At 45.4% G+C, this 22,190-nt stretch overlaps 1 protein-coding gene across 4 annotated transcripts in view; it reads right to left on the minus strand.

Annotated features, from left to right (window-relative positions):
• Positions 1–18,155, minus strand: part of EPN2 (epsin 2) — a 43,315-nt gene extending 25,160 nt beyond the window's left edge. For 2 of the 4 annotated variants that reach the window (XM_084537018.1, XM_084537015.1), the window contains exon 1: positions 18,006–18,153. The gene's annotated coding sequence lies outside the window, so the exon portion shown is untranslated. Of the gene's footprint in view, positions 1–18,005 lie in introns of all 4 variants that reach the window. The other 2 variants (XM_084537017.1, XM_084537016.1) reach the window with 2 other exon arrangements.
• Positions 18,156–22,190: the final 4,035 nt, after the last annotated feature.

Consider the following 22,190-nt stretch of genomic DNA (forward strand, 5'->3'; position numbering starts at 1 on the left):
ATTTAATTTCCAACAAGGTAAAACCCATCTAGAAGTTTTAATTACAGAAAGCTCGGCGCTAGCTTGCAGAGTTTATAGGAAGCTGCATTACAGCTGGCAGCTGCGGTCTGCTACCGTTGCTGCAGCAGTCTGCGTACCGACACCAAGTGGATTTCCTCCACGTTGACCAAGGCGTTTCCGAGGCCCCAGATAAAGGCAACGAGCACTCAGTTTCAGGGCAGAGATCTTGAACCCTGCCGTGCCTTAACCTGAGGCCCAGGGAGGAGAAAGGAGCACCAGAACGATGCGCTCCGGCTCAAGGTGACCTTTAATGCTAAGCAGATTAGAGGGGAATTTTGTTTTTTTTTTTTCCCAAATGCATTTCCTTTGTGCATTTGACAGTGCTCACCAGATCCCCAATCTCTGCGCTGTATGTCTTTCAGGCAGCACGGAAGAATTTTTAATTATATGAAAATGGAATTGTAAAATTGAAATGACTGGCAAGAAAACCCAAGGACGAGCTCTGGAGCTGGAAACTCGCTTCGGTTATTTATGTAAGGTCACTGTTTTGAGTAAACAGAGGCCTATTAAGCTTTAGAATACATTACTCGAGCAAACTGGCAGATTTTGGTATTACATTAACATCGTCAGAAGTCTTTGACATTCACCACTTGTTTGAACTCTAACAGTATTTGCCCCATTAATAGATGGCATGCGTAACGCGTCCTCTAACAACTTCTCCCAATGCCCCAAAGACACAACCCGATCACTGACAACAGACACGGGGAGCATTAAAGCACGGATTTCATTCCACCACTGTTATCATTCCTCAGATTATTAACATGCCATTTAAAATGAAAGCAGAAGTGTTGGACAACACACAGCTCTACAAAGGCTTCTTCGGTCCAAAGGCACGCACGCATCTTTCCTGGAAAGCGACCGAGCGAGCTGAGCTACGGGAGTTCATTCTTCTACTGAAGTTAGGGTACCTCCTGAACCAGGCAAATAAATAAAATAAAATAAAGTCTTATCAGGCCCTCAGACACAAATCTTCATGTAAAGAGTATGAGAAAAAGAATATCAATGTTGCCTGGTCTTGTAACTAACCTACAAGGCCCTGCCAAGCCCTCTTGGAGTTGCTTTAAATCCCCCAGCACACTCAGCCAGCCCAAAGCAGAGCTCCCATCACGTTGCTGTGAACCTGGATATTTGTTCCCCGTGTTGTAGACAGGGGGCACGCTTTTTAAGAACAAGTCACCTTCCGTTTCTTTATGCCACTTGTGGTTTTATGGAAACCGGACATCTCCTGAGCTCTGAGTTTAATTTTTGGAAGCTGTTGCAGGTCTCCAACCAACCCTGCCACCTTCCCATGTCTCCCTTACACTTCCATTCGTGTATTTTATCACTCAAACAGATCTCAGTCTTTCTTCCTTCTTTCCAATGATTCAGGATTCTTCTGAAATGTAGCTGCTTGGCTTTGATTTGGTCACGTCAGTATTTAGAAATTAACTGGAAAAGGGAGCACTTGCAAGGGCACTGAGCTCCGGCAGGACACGTCACTGGAAATAGCCCTTTGCTGGGAGAACTGAGTGTTCATCTCTCACCCTGCTTCCTGTCTTCTAACCAACCGTGAATTTATGAAAAACGCTTTTATCTTACGAGAATTATTTTTCTTTAAAGGCCAGGGATGAGAGGCCTTACAAAATACCTTTAAAAGTGCACTATGCTGTCAAGTGCCTCAGCTACGTGTGCACCTGTGACCAGAGAAAAAGCGAAGTGTGCTTCATTACTTGCTGTAACTTCATAAGCTTTTGAAAATATCACTTTAATACCAGAAACCATATAGGAAAGGTGAATTTTACAGTACATGGGAACACGTGCCAGTCCCAAACGACACCAACTTCAGCCAAGGGAATAAATACAACCAAAGAACCATCACAATCACAACACAAACCCTCACACAATCAGGTCTGCCAGCCCATATTATGGTTGAAGAGATCAAAAAGCCAACTACCCTCACGACATAAAAGCGAGAAACCATTCCGAATGCACGATCAAAACCATCCACAGAAAGTCGGGGCTTTTTCAGAGACCTCGGTGCATTACCATCTCACAACAAACCGCAAGGAAGCACAATGCTCCTGCAGCTTCAGCAGAAAGCTGGGTTTGCAGTTTTAACGCTGGAGTTGCAAAGACAGCAGAAAGCAAGACCCGCTGATTGTCACCACCATCCCTGGCCGATGGCAGGAAAAGCCCCATCAGCTCAGGGAGGTTTCTTTGAAAGATGAAGCAGAGAGGGGAAGGTGGAGATCTCCTGTGCTCAGCTTTGGCAAGCCTTCCAAGCCGTCTCTTCCCGGTCCCTGGTCAGATGTTTTCTCTGTTTTATAACTTGTCATCTTTAAATAGATTGAAAAGGAAATGCACAACACTCTAGACCACACAGCGAAGCTTCCCCGTGCTATCAAGGGTTATCTGGAAGGGAATACCTAATTTCCTTTGCCCTCCATGAATAATCCCAGTGAATTCTCGTGGTGCTCTTTTAGATTCGGTGCACAGACAGGAGGAATTCTTGACTGAACTTCTTCTCAACAGCTCTCTCACAAGAGATTAAATTCACTGAACGCAATCTACATGAGGAAACCATATTTAATTTGCTGAGACTAACTCAGAAATGAGGCCAAGCCACAAAGTCCTTAATAAACTTAGTTCAAAGCTGCAGCCGTACAAATCCACCTATATACAGACTTCCAGCAGAACCCATTCCAATCTCAGGAATGCAAAACTCAACCCGGGGTTTGTCTGCACTGATAAAATGCCCTTCACTTCAAGCCTGAAGGTAAATATACACACAGGCCAGCTAGGTATGGACCAGAAACGCATGAAAAGCCTTTCACATCAAGTGGGCAAGAGAAAGGGTGAAAATTGACACTAGATGTAAGAAGCTTGCCAGAAATTTGTTGAAAATTTTCATTATCTCAAGCCCCCTGTGCCAACAGGTCTGCAGGAGGCAAGCACCACCTGGGATATCCACATCCACCTACAATTTCAAGGGACTGCACGTGAAACAGGAATCCCACAAAGCCACCAAGAGCCTCTGCTGCCCAAGACGTGCTGAAACAGCTAAGGGAAGCTCCAACGTATTTTGAAGCTCCGACGTATTTTAAGCTCTACCTCTACGCTTTGTGCTCTTGATGCTTTATCTCCAAGATCCAGCCCGCTCCTGTGGTCTCGGGTTAGTCGGAGAAGCCAGGGCCTGGAGAGTGCTTCTTGCCAGCCTGCAAGGAACCGGGCTAAAGGAAAGTGCTGACTCAGGGAGAAGTTCCCCCAGACAGACAGAAACTCACACCACACCTGCAAAGAGCAAACAGCACGCACGCAAACACATCCCCAACCGTCACACTAAGTCAACTTCTACTTCTGGCAAGGAGAAAGGGTTCGCACCGCCTGGCGCTCTGAATTCCTACCCTAGGTTTCTTACAGGAGCTTGTTACACGTACAGATCCCAAATGCTTTTACAAAGCCATATTTTCCACAAAGAGGAACCAGGAATTTTGACAAACGAAGCGTAAGGCTTTATTTAAAATTCAGGAATACAACAACAGGAAAAATGTCTTCGCTGGCACTTTTTCTATGCCGGATCCCGCAGCGCTCGAGAAATTTTCAAATTCAGTTAATTCTTTCACACGCTTTTTTTTTTTTTCCTTAGTCATAAATAATTCTTACAGAAGAACTGCAGACCACAGGGCTATCGTTACACTGCCTGCGGTATAATATCCTACTGTAGTGCAAACATTGTTCCCCGCACCAGACAGGAAGAGAGGCGACTGGACTTTGTGATGCCTTGGAGAAGAGCACGAGGAGAAGCAAAGGAGCTTGGCACTACGCAGAAAAGCCAACAAGCAGCACACTTATTAGCTCCCTCTTGCTATTGTGCAGCAGAGAAAACAGCAATTCATGTGAATAAGACAGTAAAATGAAGACGCTGAAATTACCATCAATGCCCTTCCTTAACCTTCAAAATTATTTAGGAAATGAATTACAAACACAGATTGGCAAAGAGTTTGGAGAACGGGGTTAACTCCAGAAGAAAGGTTTAATTTCCATTTTACACAGTTTAATGGTTTGTCCTCCTCGGTTAATTTCTGAGAAGAGGAAATGGCTCAAAATTAAAAGTTTTGGAAGCTTTCCACCCTCTTTTACAAATGAGAGAACAAGGTCAGCTTTCACAGACAGCAGGTGGCCCAATGATTCCTTTAGATGAAGAGTTAACGCTGAGAGATGCCCTCCTTCAAATCTGGGCACAGCCATGAACGCCAAGGTTCGATTCTGCGCTGGTTTTACGGCCGTGCCTCAGTCCCATGGAGAAACTCAGTCCTGCCTGCACGGCCCTACAGCAGATTTACAGACACAACTTTGCCTTTTCTCCCTAACACCTTTCTATTTAAACCAGGAGGGCAGTCTTAGAGCTCAGCGGGGAGCTCAGCTCCTTACCCAGCCTACAGAAAGGGGGTATGGGGCAGAAATCCAGCGACTCACCACCTAGCTGAGCACAGCAGCACCACCAGAAGCAGGACCTGCCCAGGTGGCTGCCGGTGCTGTGACTTTGGCAGCTCCAGGTGCCTTGGCAGCCCGTGGCACAGCTGGAATTACCACAGCTGGAATTGCTGGCAGCGTGGGAGATGCTCTGAAGCGCTGCGAGCAGGGAGAGCCTCGGCGAGAGTTGTGCAAATCCGGGCAAACGATCCAAATCCGACCTGCGCTGGAGGTCTAATTTTAGGATTACAAGCTCCGACAACAGCTCTTTAAAAATAACACATTCCTCCTTCTCCGGCTAGGTCAAGTGTCACCGACAGTGCTAGCTGCATTTTATGCAGCACATCGCAGTTTATTTTTCGGTAGTGATACAGCAAGCGCCGGGTGTGTAATCAGTACGAGAATATTGCGGAATTACAGAACAGCACAAGGTCAAGCCACTGCGCGCTGAACCAGAAATTCTAAATGCAAATTAATCCAACACAGCAGCGAAAATACCTCCCCGAACTCTCCAAAGGAATTTGTTCTCTGGGGATTACCTACTTGAATGAAAGCACTTCATCTTTTATTCTCGCTAATAGAGGAGAAAAAATAAAAATCACCCAATGCCTGCCTTAAAATAAAAAGTAACGAGTTGAAATAAATTCAGTGCACCACCAGGTACGTCGAGTCGCATTTTCAACTGGATTAAAGACGGTGGGAGACGTTTCTCTCTTTTCACATTTTCCTTTTGGAACAGAGGAGTAAGAAATCTGATATTCTTGCCAGAGGCTGTGCGTAGACTATTACTGATTAGAAAAGTCCAGCCTCGACTCTTAGGCTGCTTAGTGGGTGACAGGGGACTGCCAAAGGGAAGCCATCCTATCTTCTCTTCCAGCAGCTCAGGGCCCTGACAGATCAGCTCCAATCTGAACGCTCGCAGGTGTTTGAGAACTGAGCACGCAGCCAACATTTTGTAGTCGTGCAATTTTAGGATTCAACTGACAAGAACAACTACGATCTTACGTATCCGTGCTCATCCAGCAGCCCTGGTATTTTCAGAAGGTACTTGCTGCTTACAATTACACCAAGATTTCATTAACTCAATTCAGCTTGCACTTTATTACTACGAGGCAGACGTCACCATGAGCAGTTTCTCCTATCCACCCACACACCACAGCCATGCAACCACATTAATAAATTCAATAGGCCAAAGGCAAACGCTCATCATGACACAGAGCAGGGAAAAACATCGGTTTAACTCCCCATCTTACCACTGCTCAAAGCCGAGAGACTAATTAGTACTTTTACCTTGCAACATGAATTTCTAATGGAAAAAACTGTTCAAAGAACAGCGAGAGATGCAAAGCCCTAACTGTTTGTATGGCCAAGACACTCTTATTCTTCTTCAGTTCAGATTGTTAACTGCACGGGCTGCTAACACAAACTACAAGCCTGTAAAGAAACAGGTGGTGGATTTAATTTCTTAAATATCTTTAATATCTTAACGCAGGTGTATGCTCACCGCTAACCAAGCTGGTAGAAAACTGTGAAGTGGGAAACTTGCATCCTAAAATCCTCCGTGCGTGCTGCTGTAGGAGCTTCCTGGTCAAAACTGGGGGTTTTGGTTGGGCTCTGCTGTCAGCAGCCGTGCTCACGGAGAACTGAGGAGGTGGTGCAGGCTGAGCACGGCTCCTGGAAGCTGCTGTCCTGCCCCAAGCCACCTCTGCCCCTCGCAGCACTTCTGGGGACGGTGTGAATGGGCTCAGGGAGCGCATCGGCCCAGCTGGGCTTTCTGGCAGATCAGGTCACCCAACCGATTAATGCCAAGGTCGCTCTAATGCCTTTGAAGTACAAATAAGGGAAGTAACATTAATTTCGACAGCAATCTATGGTCACATTTCACGAGGCAAAATGTAAAGCTGCGCCTTGAAGCCCAAATTGCTGGCAGCAGCGAGTTTAATCCTGGGACTTGCCTTCAACAGGTAACAACCGTAAGAACTGCAAGCAGTGGGTTTTCTGGGAAATCTCCTTTACCACCCAGCTGCTCCTAACAGCGAGACTCATTTTGTTTAGAGCTGAAGACAGCCACAGAAAATTGTTCTCTAGTTTTTCAAAACTGGTTAAGATCTTAAAATCTGGGTCCTACACTTCTTACAGACTGATTTCAGCTATCTGTCCCATAACACTAGTCCATCTTTCCCTATTATTCCCTATTAATTCCCTATTATTCCCCTTATATTTTCATGCTGTACTCACCACTCAAGTTGCCAAAATACATTTCAAATAACCCTGCCTCCTCCCTGTCTTCCTCCCGGAGCTGACTAACGTTCCTAGCATCACCACCAGAGCAGGAAAAGCAATCCCACCCCAAGGAGCCCTGCCTGGCAGAGAGCACGTGCAGCCAGAGAGCGGCACAGCGAGCCCAGCAGCAGCAGCCTGGGTTTAGCTGGGCTGGGTTTTCCAGGAAACAGCACTCACAAGCACTGCTGGTCACTCTGCTCTACTTTTGTGCTACCCCTGTTCCTGACTTTGAGCTCTAAGTGCATCTTTGATGGAAGTGAATCGCTTAAAGGCAAAAAATAAAATCAACGCACTTGAATTTTCCTTGGTATGCTACTTCCTACTTGCTTCGTTCATACATTATTAAGGATCATCCTATTCCCAAATGCAAATATTACCTTCATTATTATTTTTATATTATTATTGTGGAATTAGGAAAAAATAATCTGGCTTGAAGATGTAAATCCCACATTCTCCCATGCAGACATGTCCCAATTTTCAGCTGTTGCTGTAACGACTGCTCTAGGTTTCTGAATCCATCCTTCAGCATCAATATTCTACCTACTCTCCTCTCTGCTCTGGACATTTAGATGGAAAATTATTTGAGTGGGAATTAGCTTGCTCTTCTCAAAGAGGATGACAAAGACTTGTTACTAAAAAGCATCTGCGCCTGTTCCATTATTAAAGGTCACTTTCTTGCCGTTAGCTCTTGCAGAGAACATGTTAAAGGCTCTTAGCTTTGATAGTCCGCATCCAGCAATTCTGTACGTGTCAGCAGGACTCCGCAGACCCTGCAAGGAGTCCAAAAGGCAGAGGACAACACCTATAGTGTGTAATCCAAAAGTCAAGCCTCTGATACTTCTGACACAGCTGATTATAGCCTGAGACTTTTTTTGTAAAGCAAATCTGTGTAATACTACTGTCTGTATAGCCCACAGTGCCTGCATCACCCTGTGGATTATTCTTTTACCCACTGTTTTAATGCAAATTATGAAAAGCATTCTCTCCCTTTAGATTTATAAACAGAACAAGAAAGCGACTTAAAAACTCACCCACTCCATTTTCTCTTTTTTTTTTTTTTCCAAGCGCATTCCATCTAGTCCAAATGCACAGAAATTCTAGCCCATTAACATCCATCAGCTAACAGAAGGGTAATGAATTCATCAATACTGCTAAAAGGCGTGGGTACAGCATCATGCTGAATCATTTAGTAACTACATCTGCAGCAAGAAGAGCTCAAACAACCCGCCTTACGCTGTCAGCAACCATCTTCCTGAAGGAGGCAAAATGAATGTATTAAGATCACCCTCGATTTCGTTACCCCTCTTGACGAGGTTGGTAGTGTCTCTACACACCGGTATTTGCGCGCCAATCAAATCCTGTCTGTTGCTGCTGCTGGTGTTCCCCTCCAGACATCAGCTTCCTCGGCCAGGCCACCTGTACTCTTGGGAGAAGCTTTCAGTGCTCATTTTTCTGCAAACGACACGCGGACCAGGCTTTCCTCTGCTCGTTAACACTGAAGTCAGAAGTCTGAAACTGAGTTTTCAGTTTGTAAAGAAAAAAATAATAATTAAAACCAAAACATGTATTGTTCCCTCAACACCAGGCTACTGCAATTGTTAGAGTGCCAGACTTGACTCAGGTTTTTCTTTGTTATCTGTTTACAAAGCCATGGAGGGATCACCTTCTCCCTGCAGCAAGAACTCTCCCCAACAGTGGTAAGTTCTGAACATCAGACAGGTAACAGCTCCCAGGATCAGTTGATCTTTGGAGAAAATGCATTACTAACAGACATGAAAGCACAACCACCAACAACAAAAAGCCCATTCCTGTGGCTGGGACTACAGGTAGGGTATCATGGGGGTAAGAGGAACTCTATTATTATTATTGAGCACAAGAGTATTATGTTATCATTCTCATTGAAAAATAAAAGATATTTATTCTGTTTTAAAAAAGGAGAAAAAAAAACAGACTTAGTTCCTTAGTATAAAGGAACAAAATGACATTCAAGCTGTGGATTAGAAACTACCTTGCTTGTTTTGCCTTGTTCAGGTATGCCAAGTCTGGTCGCCTCTGCCTCACAGCAGGTTTTAAAATGATAGTGAGTACATTGCACTGTTGTTTACACTTTCAGTTATAATGGTATCTACTCTAATTAAGCCCAAGAATAAAAAGTGTTTTGTTAAGGTAGCCTTTATAAACCAAGTACAGTTAATTCAACACTCAGTAACTCAGCTTCCTTTACATAGATACTGTCTTCGAATACATACACTCACACATGTGTCTACATATCCTTAACTCCCACGGCTTAATTCAATTAATACTATTAAATCTTTAATGCTTAGCTTCAAAGGCGTTTTTTTTTTTTTTTTAATTTTTAATAGCTCTCATAGGTTAGCATGAATGCTCTAAGTCTTTCTACTATATTTTAAATAAACTCTCTTCTTTCCACTTTGATGTTTGCCTTTCTGACAACCCTCTGCTCTCTGAAGCTCCTGGAACCTTGTTTTCTGCAAAATGATGACATTACAAACTCCAAAAGATATGTTAATCACGGCGCTGCAATCAGGGATTTTTTTCTCTCACCTGCCCTCTGGGCTGGGAGTTGGCAATGGGACTGCTTTCATCAAAACAATGTGGCAACCCGTAAGGAGGGAGGGCGTAATGGCGAGGGAGGGGACTCTCATTTGCATCTGTTTAGCATGCAAGCAGCAGGCGGTGCTTAATTCTCTTTTACTCTGGTTTCCCATGAAAGGGGAAAACGGGAAAGTCACCGGATTTTATTAAAACAGCTAAAACAGCAGTTGTGACAAAACACAAGCCGGGTTTCAGGGAGCACGAGGCTCAAGGCATTTATAGACAGGTCCGTACAGCACATCTGATGGGCACTGGAGGTGTTCTTAATTGTAAGGCTTTGCTTGTGCAGCAGCATCACCATTATAAATTCGACCAGCGAGAGGTCTGGTCTATACACAAGTCTGCAGATGCACACCTATATAGAAATAGATGGAATTTACCAGTTTGCTACGTGGTGAAAGCTCCCCGTGAGCTAACCCGGAGGCAGGTGACAGCAGCGTGCTTCCCTCCTGCCCTTACCCAGAGCACAGCATCCCCAGGGTCACAGCCCTGCCTCCTGGTCCCACCTGCCTGCCACTGAAGGGACAACAAAGTCAGTCCTGGTGGTGGATTTAAGCCTCTCTATAAAGCACAAGCTAAGGGAAAGGACAATCAAGCACTGACCCTCCTCTGTTACAGTTAATTTTTCTTCTGAACTAGAAAAAAAAGAAATCCCTTTGTAAAGTAAAGCTAAAAATCAGCATTCCCAGAGACAGGAAAGGCACTGTATGATATACGCTATCCAAGCTGAACGAAAAAAAAAAAACAACAACAACCCAAGCCATGAAAAAAATTTGGCTCTGTCCCAAGGCACCCAGACACAATTTCATGCTGGCACGTACGTAGCAAAGAAACTTCTGAATTCAGGATGTGCAAGCCTGCTTCTTTCATTTACACCTGGAAAGCTCACCCTATGAAAAACCAACGGGCCACAGTCAGCAAGTAAGTGACCAGCCCCACATCAAGAGCCCCCTCATATGTTCCAAGCAAAGCACACGCTTACATCCTCTGCTTGCTCTGAGCCATAAACTGCAGAAAAAATAACCCTCGGGAAGCGTACTAAAACCAGGCTGCTGAGGACAGCCCACAGATCTGTCCTGCCATTCCTCACATCTTCACCAGCTCAGCAGCCTGCAACATAAGCACAGAATTACCACCACGAGCACCTCTCAGCGTTAACGCAGCTGCAGGTAGACACGGGCCACGTTGTGCCTCTTAAAGCACACGTACGTGCTCTCTCGGAGGCATCACGTATTCGTGTTGTTGTGAAATTAAAAATAAGCAGACCCTATTAGTTGGAAGATAGACACAGAAATGTCAATTATACTATGCAGGGTGCTCAAACCAGCAGGCCAGGCAACAGGAGATTACTCACTAGGTAGTCAAACGTACCAAAGCCAGACTGTTGCAGACTGTCTCCGTGTTTCACAAAGGGGTCAGCGATTTGTAAATCTTAAATGCAACACTTAAGCAGTTCTGCAGACTAAAAAAAAACCCTCACATCCTTTGAGGATACACCTCAGCGCTTCTCTGCAAGAAAAGTTTGAAGTGATTTTGCTGTCACAAAAGCATCCATTCTTCGGTTTCCCTGAAATTTAAGGATTTTGAAAACAACAACAACAAAAAAACTTTTATAAACACTCCTGTACTTTACTTCCTTATTAAATCTTCCCCAGAGAGCCAGTAAACATACAAACACAAATATTTTTCAGACGGGTCACCCAGCTAACAATCTTTAAAAAAAAAAAATCTCCAGAAAGCAGTTGTCTTGCTGAAAATGTACTAAAAAATGGGCTGCATCATTATAATCCAATGCAATAACAATCTTCCTGTTCTTCTGAGTAGCACATAAAAATTTCAACTTTAGGAATATACAGGGGAATATTGTAGAGATTCTCAAAAACAACAACTGCAATATTAAATATTGATTTCTGAACTCTATTTGCATATTTCGAACAAGAAAAGTACTTGGTGTTACCTACGCTGTTTATCTAAAAGCATTCCAGCCGAGGCATTATCTTTACTTTCTGAGAAACGCTCTCCCAAATCAGTAGACAAAGTTTAACTTGCACGAAGTCTGCTCAGCAACAGCAGCAAGAGAATAGTAACACTGCTCATCGCTAACAATCATTTCAAGCCCTTTAAAATTAAAAATAAAACACTGCAAGAAACAATCATTACAATAAAACTATGCAATATTAAAGCAAATAAAAAACTATTTGCTTGGAAAGCAAATATTTCATGTGATAACAGATGCAAGTCTTATGCTTTCAAATGGTTATTATACAAAGAGGTTTTTATCAAATGATAAAATAAATAATTGGGTACGAGCGTTTTAAAGAGTGACCAGATCTTCCCTGGATCTGCATGCTGCTGGAAACACATGACTCAGGATTTCTCTCTAAACTGATGTTACTGGTCACTCTCCAGCAATGTCCCAAAATGGCAAAGTGTTTCGCTGATTAATTAACTAACTGAATAATTAAAAACATTGAAGTTCTGTTTTTCAAATAATAATTTGGGTGCCTTCCTTTACATATAGCACATGACAGAGTACGTTCTGCTTGGCCATCAATCAGAGGATGGGCAGGCACGTTACAACAGTTCTGCTTAGAAGTGAAGGATGAGGATTCATTAAAGATTTTATTTTTTTGCTGATTTTATAGGGTTAGGGATTAGGCTTGATCGAAAATCTATGTCTAAAAGCTATTGTCACAAGCCTCCTCCCTTGTCCAGAGCTGAATCTTAGCAGAAAGGCAGCAGCACCAGCAACTGGGTCAACAGAATTGGCTGACAAAATCCTCACTGCTCTGCTCAAAAAAAAAAAAAAAAAAAAGGTAACAATCATCAGGAGAATGGCCAAACCATGACTTGGGTCAGTTCACCCAGTTAGCAGCACACAACTGGCCACTCGAGTACAGATTTCCCATCTGCAAGCAGGGACGTTTAAGGGAATCTTTCGTGCCTCTGTCTCAGGGGAGGAAGTTGCTTTTAAAAATACTTTGTTTTGCCTTTCCCTAAGGAATATCAGAACCATATACCAATTATTTTAGTGTTTTTGTTGTCCGTGAGGTCCAACAAACAGAGGTCTTGTTTGTGAACTGCACAGCCCTTACACCAGTGAGCAATTACTCATGCGATTAGTCCCAATGAAGTCAGAAGAACTGTTTGAGAAAGAAATTGCTTGCCAACCTAAGGGTTGCACAATCAGAAGAAAAAAAAAATATAACAAAAACACAGAGGGGGATAAATTGCATCTGACAAAAAATACAATCAAGAAATAGCTGGTGACAGATTGTTATTTAAGTACAAGGAAGTGATTTAAACAGTCAGGAGCAGTTGTAATAAGCTTATACGATTCTCTATTAAGATTCTTAAAATGTCTTTGTTCTAGCAAAGCTATGAAAAGATGGTTGCCCTTGTAAAGGTTCAGAAACTATCAAATTGATGTTAAAGCTAGAAATGAATGTGATTTCAAACCAAGTAAAGGAGAAAAAGGAAAAAAAAAGAGCATCTCTAGCATCATTAGCACCTCTGTCATCCATGCTCTTAGTTCTAAGTAGCATGGGCACGACGTACGTTGGGGGATTTCACTGTGGCAGAACTCAACCAGACCAAAGAGACCAGCACAGAGAGTAGAGAGCTCGCTCTACTCGTGTCTCTGCTTCTTAAATAATGGAAGCCACCGGCCTGATTTTAGGAGGTGTTACGTTACAGAAGTGACATCTTCAAAACTGCAGGAACGTCTCCACAAGCGAGGTGAACTCAAAGTTTGGCTGTTGAATTTCTCCAAGGAAGCAGATGTGGCATTTTGTGCACGACCCTCAGCCTGCGCTGCCTGTCCTTAGGTAGTCACTTCGGGAAAAACAGGCCAAGAAAGTGGCTGTGAGTTTAGCTATGGCTACAAGGAACAACCACCAGGCTGGTCTTCTGAGTTGTCTTGTGGAACAGACGTGAAATATCTCCAGGTAAGGTTCCCAGCACATTTTTAAGCAGCTTGAAGATTCAAAAAAAAGGATTGGTATTGCTGAATTAAAAAAAAAAAATGTTAAATGATGCATTGTAAAACCAAAAAAAGCAAGTGATTCACAGATTAATGTTTTACCATAAGGAATAAGAACAGAAATTTCCATTGGAAAAGAAACATGCACGAAAACGCTGGGTCTAAAGGTGATCAAATCTGAGCCATGGGAAACGTGTATATGACCCTACTGGAGACAGGAACTGGGACTGCTATTTAAACAGGCACTAAAATAGATGCATATGTGTGCAAAGTGCAAGGTAATTATGGTGGCAAGGAAGCATGTGGAGATAGAGAGAGGTCTGGAAGACAAAAGACAGGTTTGTACCATTTCTAGAGAAGCAGATTGCATTCAAGCGTTCTCCTGTCTAGGCCACCCTCTGAAACCATTCCGCTTTTCATGCCTTGTAAATTTGGTATTTATTACCCAGTTACATGACTGAAGACTCAGCAACTGTAGACTACATTAATAAAACAGCACTTGGAGGAACGACAGGAGCAGCCAACGCCGTGGAAGAGAAGCGCATATATCAGAAGAGGGCTCAGGCAAGAATTTCCACTAATTACTTGAGGCAGTTCAGGGAGCTATGTTCCTGGCCGTGGAAGGAAAATTATGAAATGAAATGAAAACAAACCGCACGCATCAGGACAACAAAACTCCTGAGTCTGAGGTTTTTGAGAACTTTACCCAGCCACCTCCACCATAAAGCCAAGATAAGGAGAGCCTGCGAGGCCGAGATGCCGCCAGCCCTGGGCCGGGACTGGTCTCCCCCTGGCCGGAGCCAGCTGTGCTCGTGCTGCCAGCGGGGACCTGCTGGTGCTGGGCTCTGCTCCGTGCCCTGCTCATGTTTCCCCACCTGGACAGAGCCGGCTTTTTCAAGTCGCTGTGCAGCCAAGGCATAAGCAGCGTGAACGGACCATGTCTGACCTTGAATGTGAGCTAGGCGAGGACTGAGATAGAGGCATTTATGTTAACAGCCCTGGGTGACATGAGAACAGATAGACACACTATTAACAATTAATGCCATGCAGGGTGTTGGGGCTGGGATCCATTTTTAAGTTCGGTTTTGGCAGCTACACCAAAATATTTGGGCTCATAATTACCTATGCTGAAGAAAAGCATTGCACTAAATATAGTCTTACCAAAATGAAAAAAAATTTAACATTTCCATATAAAAATGCAATGGTATTGGGGTTAGAAAACACAAAAATACTTTAATATTAATTTTCTGATTAGTATCATCATTCACACAACCTCCAGCCTGAGATATTTGCAGGCATTTAACTTCAAGTGCTAACTCTGAACCTGTGCAGTACAGTTTGGGGGAACTCAGCCTCAGTAATTTCATTTTCCCTCTCCTTAGCAACTACCTACAACTTCCAATCACTTGTAAACTATTTTGCCTCATCAACAGTTTAGACCACCTTCATAAAATCAAACCCCACATTTGAAAACCCGAGCCAAAATGTTCTTTGCAAGATGTCAAATAAGCCAATACCAACTTTCTACAACTTTCTGCCTCCTGCACCACTCCCCAAGAGGCTGAACTGCTACAGCCATGTAGTTCTAGATTCATCCTAAAGCCTACAGCCTCGGAGTCCACTTATTCTGTTATACAAGCATTCTAAATTTATTTTTCACCCCATAGAATAGGAAAGCAATCCTATCCCAGCCATCAAGAGTGATTAATGCTGCGATTTTCTGTAAGGTCTGCTATTCAGCACGTAGCAGTATGCAACCGAACTGGCGTATGGCAGTGCTAGCGGACCTACAATTAGAACTAGGAGGTTTTATTCTAAAGGACAGCTCACATGTTGTTCTCCTCCACGGTGTCTCATGCTTGTTTAATGAGCAGCTAGGCTACTGAAATACACAAAAAACCGCTGCTCTTTGAAGCACTTAAGACAGCAGGATACTGGTACGTTTCGATACTTTCCCTGCACAGATCAGAGCAAGGCAGAGGGGGAAAAAAGCACATTACAGGCATTCATACAAACCAGACACCTTTCATTTTCTATTAGCAAGAATCCCAAGAGACAATTTAGCACTCTGCAAATATGGCACTGGAAGACTGGGAAGTTGTTTCCTGAGCACCAGTCATTACACAAAGATTTTCAGAGGAACTCACAGTCTTCAGGGCCAGGCAAAACCAACAGCCACTTCCCCCCTCCTACACATGAGACCCATGAAGAGCAACATCACGAATATCATAGCTATTCGGTAATAGATTTCTCCTAAGACAGATTAAAATTTAATGGTTCCTTAAAAAAAAAGAAGCACCAATTTCTCTACCCAGCAAGACTATCAGCATTTTTATGAAGTAACAAATTAGGCCTTTGGCGTTTTGCAGCAGCGATCCAAGATTTGAGGCTTCTCAAAAGCTCCAAGTTTTAAAGCAATCAAATGTCTGACAGCTGGAATGAAATTAGCATGATTAACCAGTTATGTAAATAATGATGCGGTCGGTACAAGCACAATTCATTTATGCTCATTGCATTATACAGCTTGCACTGGACATCAGATGTTTGTCAACTATTCATTAAAAGTGACTGTAAGAATAATGGACGTGAAAAACACCACGAGCACTACCAGCCACGGCACCTGACAGCCCAGGGCTCAGATCAGGGCTCTCCTACTAGCACGGAACAACAAGGCAACTTCTAAATAACCCTTTTCTTCCCCAATCATCACCCAAATCTATCTACCTCCTACCTAAGGAACAGGTCTTTTTTTTTTCCTCTTTTTTTTTTTCTTCTTCCTAAACAGAGAGGTCCAACCTGCAAGAACCTTCATTTCTTAACGGCGGGCGTTATTTTTCAGCTGTCAGCACAGGGAGAAGTCTGCTACCCTAGGCTGCCGCGTAGGAGAACCATCGTCATGGCAGGATGATGCCGCATAGTTGTTTTATGACATCAAGGAAGTTGCAATCAGCAGCAGCAAGTCAAACTTCCTGAAGTATAACTCGCCGTCAGCTCAGCCTTATCAGAATCCGTCTTCAGGAATGCATACTCATGGTTAATTTGTACTCGGTAATTTTCGATAACGCGGTTAAATATTTAATATACGGCAGATTATCTTTAAAACTCTGTCTAGCTGGTTTACCGTGACCCCGAGTTTGCGAGAGAAAATTTATCAGAAGTTTTGATTCTTCACAATGAAACACTATACGTGAGCCTGTTTGGAAATAATGTATCTGGGAATCTGCCAAGACAAACAGATTTAGAAGCACTTCCTAAACAGGCCCTATTTTGCTGAAGATATTGTCAAGATATATTTGTATTTTAATTAAAAATCATTCTAACATCTTATATTTCAAACCTCAGCAATCCAGTTTTCTCTGACCTTGTCTTGCATAAAACACAGCAATACCGAATTATGCAAGAGTTCCATATTACCATAAAATATGTATTACAGTGGAGAGAATAATAAAACTGAACCTTGTGGCCTGATTTGCATTTTGAACTCCTAAAGTCAGTCTCCACAGTCTGCAACACCCGCAACACGGCTTAGCAATCAGAACCAGTCTGTATCTCCCGGTGAAAACGCAGGATTCGGGGAATTTGCTTAGAAAAATTACCAAAAAGCAGCATGTCCAATTTGCGGGGATTTAAAACACAACTCAGCTTTCCAGATCGGCGATAAGGAAGGGGAAGGGGGGAAGGAAGCGTTACACGCCCCTTAGCCAAATAAAATCGAGACCAAATATCTGCTATCGATACGCCCCGCAGCTTGAAAATCGGCAAGGCTCATTGTTGGCAGCCCGTAATAATCCCCGTGCAAACACAATTCACAGCTGCGATACCGATTAATACGGCAACGCTAACTGCTCGAGACCGATCCGTAGCATCAGATCTAGCGCGGGCAGGGCGTTAAGAAAGGGAAAAATAAAAAAGGAAGATCTCAAATGGATTTAAAAAATAAATAGATGAGAGCAGCATTCCGCATGCGTTGGGGAACCCGGGCTCCGCGCCCCTCAGGGGGATGCAGGGCCGAGGGTTGGGTCTGAAGGGTCTTGGGGTCGAAGGTTTTGGGGTCTGGGGGTTTTAGGGTCTGGGGGTTTTGGGGTGTGAGGATTTTAGGGCCGGTTTCCCCCCACCGTTCCCAGCCCGGGGGCGGCCCCGGGGCGCAGTCACCTTTCCCGGCAGCTCCTGGCAGTGCCTCCTGCTCGCAGCCGGGGCTGCCATGATGGCCAGGAACTGTTGCTAGCGACCTAATGGAGACAACAAAAGGCCGCCCAGACCCCGCTGGGGGCTTCCACAGTCGCCACCACCCCCTCACAGGGGACCCCAGGACGGACAGACGGACGGACAGACAGACGGGCCCCTCCCCAGCCGCCCACCCCCCCCCTCCAGGGCCCGGCCCGGCCCTAACCCCACCACCGGGCCCCGCTCCCCACCACGGGGAGGCCTCGCAGCCCCTCACGGAGAGGCCCTGCCCGTACCCCGACCCCCTGAAGGAGGGAGCAGGCCCCGGGGATGGGGAAGGGGGGGGGGGAGCACCGAAGGGAGAAAGGGAAGGAAAATAAAGCGGCTTCCTTCACCACCACCACCACCCCCCTCCACCCCGAGAACAACCCGCTTTTCCCGCACTCACCTGGCGCTGCGTGCTGAGGGGGGAGCGGGGAAGGGGCTGCGGGGGGGGGTGTCGCGATGTGGCGGTGTCGCGATGTCCCGGTGCCCAGCCGCCGCCGCCGCCGCCTCTGGCTGGGTTTGACACCCACACGCACCATCCAACATGGCGGCGGCCGGGAGGGAGGGAGGGGGGGAGGAGGAGGCGGAACCGGCGGCCGAGCGCGGCCCCGAGGCGCGGCCCCCGGTCGTCGGGCGCGGCGGGGAGTGGAGTTCGGGAAGGAGAAAAGGAGGAAAAATAAAAATCAAAAATGAAGTGAAAATCAAAAAGGCGCTCTCCTTCCTCACGCCCCTCTCTTTCCTCGCTCTCCTCTTCCTCCTCGCCCTCCTCTTCCTCCTCGCCCCCTCAGCCGGCCATGGCGGGCTCGCCTCACGGCCCTCTCCTCACGGCCCGGCCCGCCCTCAGGCCGCGACCCCCCTGCCCCGAGGGCGGACATTTCCTTCTCCTCAGGAGGCGGCCGAGCCCCCAAAGGACCGTCACTGCTGCCCACAAGCAGCCCCTGGGGCACCCCCTTCCCCTCGTGCCCCCTCAGGATGGGGTGCAATGTGATGGCATTTGGGCGTTTAGGGATGGTTCAGGGTCGTCCCCCCCTCACGATGAGGTGCAAAAGGATGGCGTTTTGGCATTTAGGGGCACTTCTGGGTCATCCCCCATCACAATGGGATGCAAAATTATGGTATTATGGCATTTAGGGGCACTTCTGGGTTGACCCCCATCATGGGATGCAAAAGGATGGCACTTTGGCATTTAGGGACACTTCTGGGTCATCCCCCCTCAGCTTGGGATGCAAAAGGATGGCAATTTGGCATTTAGGGACGCTTCTGGGTCATCCCCCCTCATGGGATGCAAAAGGATGGCACTTCGGCATTTAGGGACACTTCTGGGTTGTCCCCCTCACATGCAAAATAAAATTGCAAAATAAAATTTGAATTTTGGCATTTAGGGATGATTCTGGGTGGCGGTGGGGAGTGTGTGTTAAGGGAGCTGCAGGCAGACCTTGGTGGTCACGCCAAGGGGAGCTGCGCTGCGGCAGTGGGAGCGTGGCAGGAGGAGCCGGGCAGTCTGCAGCTCGCGTTCTTCCCCTTTCGGAGCAATGACCAAAGCAGTGCCCCGGATCATAGGTTGGGAGAGGTCTCCTCGCGGTTCTGAGTGTTTGTTCCCATCATAAAACCGTGAGACAATTCGAGGAAACGGGACGTGGCTGTTCTGGAGACAGCGAGGGTCGGTGCGGGTCAGGAGGGAAGCTGGCTAGCAGGGCTCGGCTCATATTAGCACAGCTGGCTCCAGGTAGCACTACGGGTCATTTAAAACCCAAATTCCTGAGGAATCTTGCCTTATTAAAACACAATAAAACAAAGGGAATCAGAGCAAAACCCAGTGTGTAAGGCTGTGCTTTTCAAATGAAAAAAAGCCAGGCCGCACACTCCAAACTTAGAGCCCAGCCCTTCTGTCCTCAGAGCTGGTAGCAAAATTCCCCCTGACCTCAATCTGAGAAGGATCGAGGTTTAAATACTGAAGAACATGGACTGCAGCAAAGCAGAGTAAGCTGCATTAAAAGGAACTTGTTTTAGAAATGCTGCGAGTCCAAGTGCTTTGAATACCATCTGGTAGCTGGGAAGCCAAGTCTTCTGCAGCTAGCTGCAATAGTGGCTTAGCTGTTAACCTTGAGCTAGGAGAGCTAAGCAGAATGAGATTCTGGGTGAAAAAATAAAGCATCTGCAAGCATCTGACACTATCAGCAGGAGCTGAAAGAATACTTCCCTCTTTTTGTCTTTAGAAGAAACGGCAATGGTGGAAAACTAATGTTTCAGTGCATGTTCATTAATCCTAATGATTAGGTGCTGACAGCTCTAAAGAACAAGAAAAAAGCTCTTGTTTAAAATAACATGTGCAGAATAAAAGTATTCCTGCTGCCTTCTCTCCTGCCTACCTGCTCTCCTGTGGACAGACAACTCTCAAAAACAGGTGGGAGTTTCTTCTCCGCTTCCAGCTCCATCCCAGACATTTCTTGTGTTCTGTCTACAGAGCAAGTGTACAAATAAACGAACCCAGCAAAGAACTCCTACAGCTGGCACACCTGTATCAACAAAACTATTTTCTATCAACCAGATCAAGTCACTCAGCATGGGCAAAACAAGCCACCCAAGTAAAACTAAGCTCTTTTTTATTACACTTGTGTTAACACCTTAAATCGCGGTGTTTGTGCTAGGCTGGCCATGTTGCCCAAATCAATACAGCTGCACCAGGAGAGATTTGCCCAGGCTGCAATAGGACCATCCCTTCTGGCGGTCTCCTGAGGACACCCACAGCGGGCACAGACTTGCTGCAGTGGATATGGGGCCCTTCTTGCATATCAGCCACAGCAGGTCACTGCCACTTGTCCTGTGAGTTTAAACCCAGGTGCTAGTGTAGCAAACTTTCCTCCCCAGTTTTGTCCTCTGAACAGGCTGTACCACGCCTTGGATGTTGACCCATGACACTCTATCAGGTTGTTCACAGCACATTTCAGTTGTGTTGGCAGAGCCAGAGTTCAAGGCCATTATTGCAACATGACTTCAGCATCAGAAGCCGATAACCATGGCTTCTCCCCAGTAACTGCTTCGGCAGCAGAGCAGCCCACGTGGAGAAGGCAGATGGAGGCAGCGAACCCAACAAGTGGGAGTAAAGGGGCCTCCACACCACAAGGAGCACAAGGATAATGTGAGGGGCTGCAGTGTGATGCCCGGTATGCAGGAGACTCTTCAAGCAGAGACGAGACAGGCACAGCCTCTCCCAGCTCTGCCCGGCCACAGCTGCCCTCCTAGCTAACCTAGCAAAAAGCGGCTGCCAGGAAGCCCCAGGAGGGCCTGTTCCACAGCCATAATGTGAATATCGCCCACACAGCAACTGCCGCCACGTGGGGCTGAGCACACCACTAATTAGCTAATGAGTTTGTTCCAAATGTCTGGCCACAGTGTGACTGACAACAGGAACAGCACTTGAGAAGCACTGAACAATGACAAGTACATTCGTCTCTTCTCGGTGACCCCAGCCCCGCATTAACAAATAGGTCACAAACAACAGTGCTTTACAGTGATCTAATCCTCCAGCCATATGTCGGCTGACCGAAAAAAAAAAATACAGAAAAAAAAAGCTGCACGGAGAATGCCAAAAAGCTCTGCAAAAAAAATTCTAAGGAAAACTCGATAAATATATCCCTGCAGTTTGAAATTTGATTTCCTCACTCTATTGTTTCTCATTTCCTGAGAGCTGGCTTGGAGGATCACATTTTCTGCTTCTGTCTCCAGTGCTTGTAACCAAACAAGACTGAATCTCATTATCCTGATGCATGGCTCTAGCTGCATGCAATTCAATCTCTAAATCACAGTCATTTTTGCTCCATTACCAATTTCCCTTCCCACTCCTAACCTATAGGTCTTCAAAGGAATCAATTCAAAAATAGACTAGCATCATCTAATGAAGGTGTTTAATGCTCGGCATTTAACTCGTTATTAAGCAGCCAAGCAAGAACCTGCTTGATGTATCAGGAGGTTGGGCACCCTCTGCTCACACTGATTCCAGTGGGAGCCTGCATTTCTCAGCATCCATAGGAAGTCAAAGGCTCCTGCATGGGGTAAAATAAGGACTCGAATCCTTGAGGACCCAATTTTGGAAATCTAACTAAATGAGAATATGGGCAAATGCAGTCATTATTGGCCTCAGAGCCAAAGAAGCAAGACATTTCTCAGCAAGCACAGTCTCTCTTCTAAATTTTCTGAGCCATCTGCATATTGCTGACAGTGATATGGAATATATTCAGATTTATACGAAGTGATGTTCACCTCAGATTATTCCCTCCTGGAGTCATGAATCTTTAGCTGAAATATGCAAACTCTGAGTGATAGGGGTGTCTGCTTTAAATGGATGCAGGGATCCACAGAGTCGGCAGCCAGGCCACACCTATACGGTTTGTCTGAAGCTGAGGAGGACCAAAATAAGTTTATTTCATATCAGGTATAGTCTGGATTAGATTATTTTCTTTAAACATCATATACATTTTAAAAACGTATAGTTACAAAGAGCAAAATCAGGAAGATGAATAGGGAAGAGTGTGCCCCAATAAACCCATGCCTGAGTTCAGCTGGAAACAACCCAAGTTTAATCAAAATA

This window comes from Aythya ferina (genome assembly GCF_964211825.1).
Source record: "Aythya ferina genome assembly, chromosome: 15".
NCBI lineage: Eukaryota > Metazoa > Chordata > Aves > Anseriformes > Anatidae > Aythya > Aythya ferina.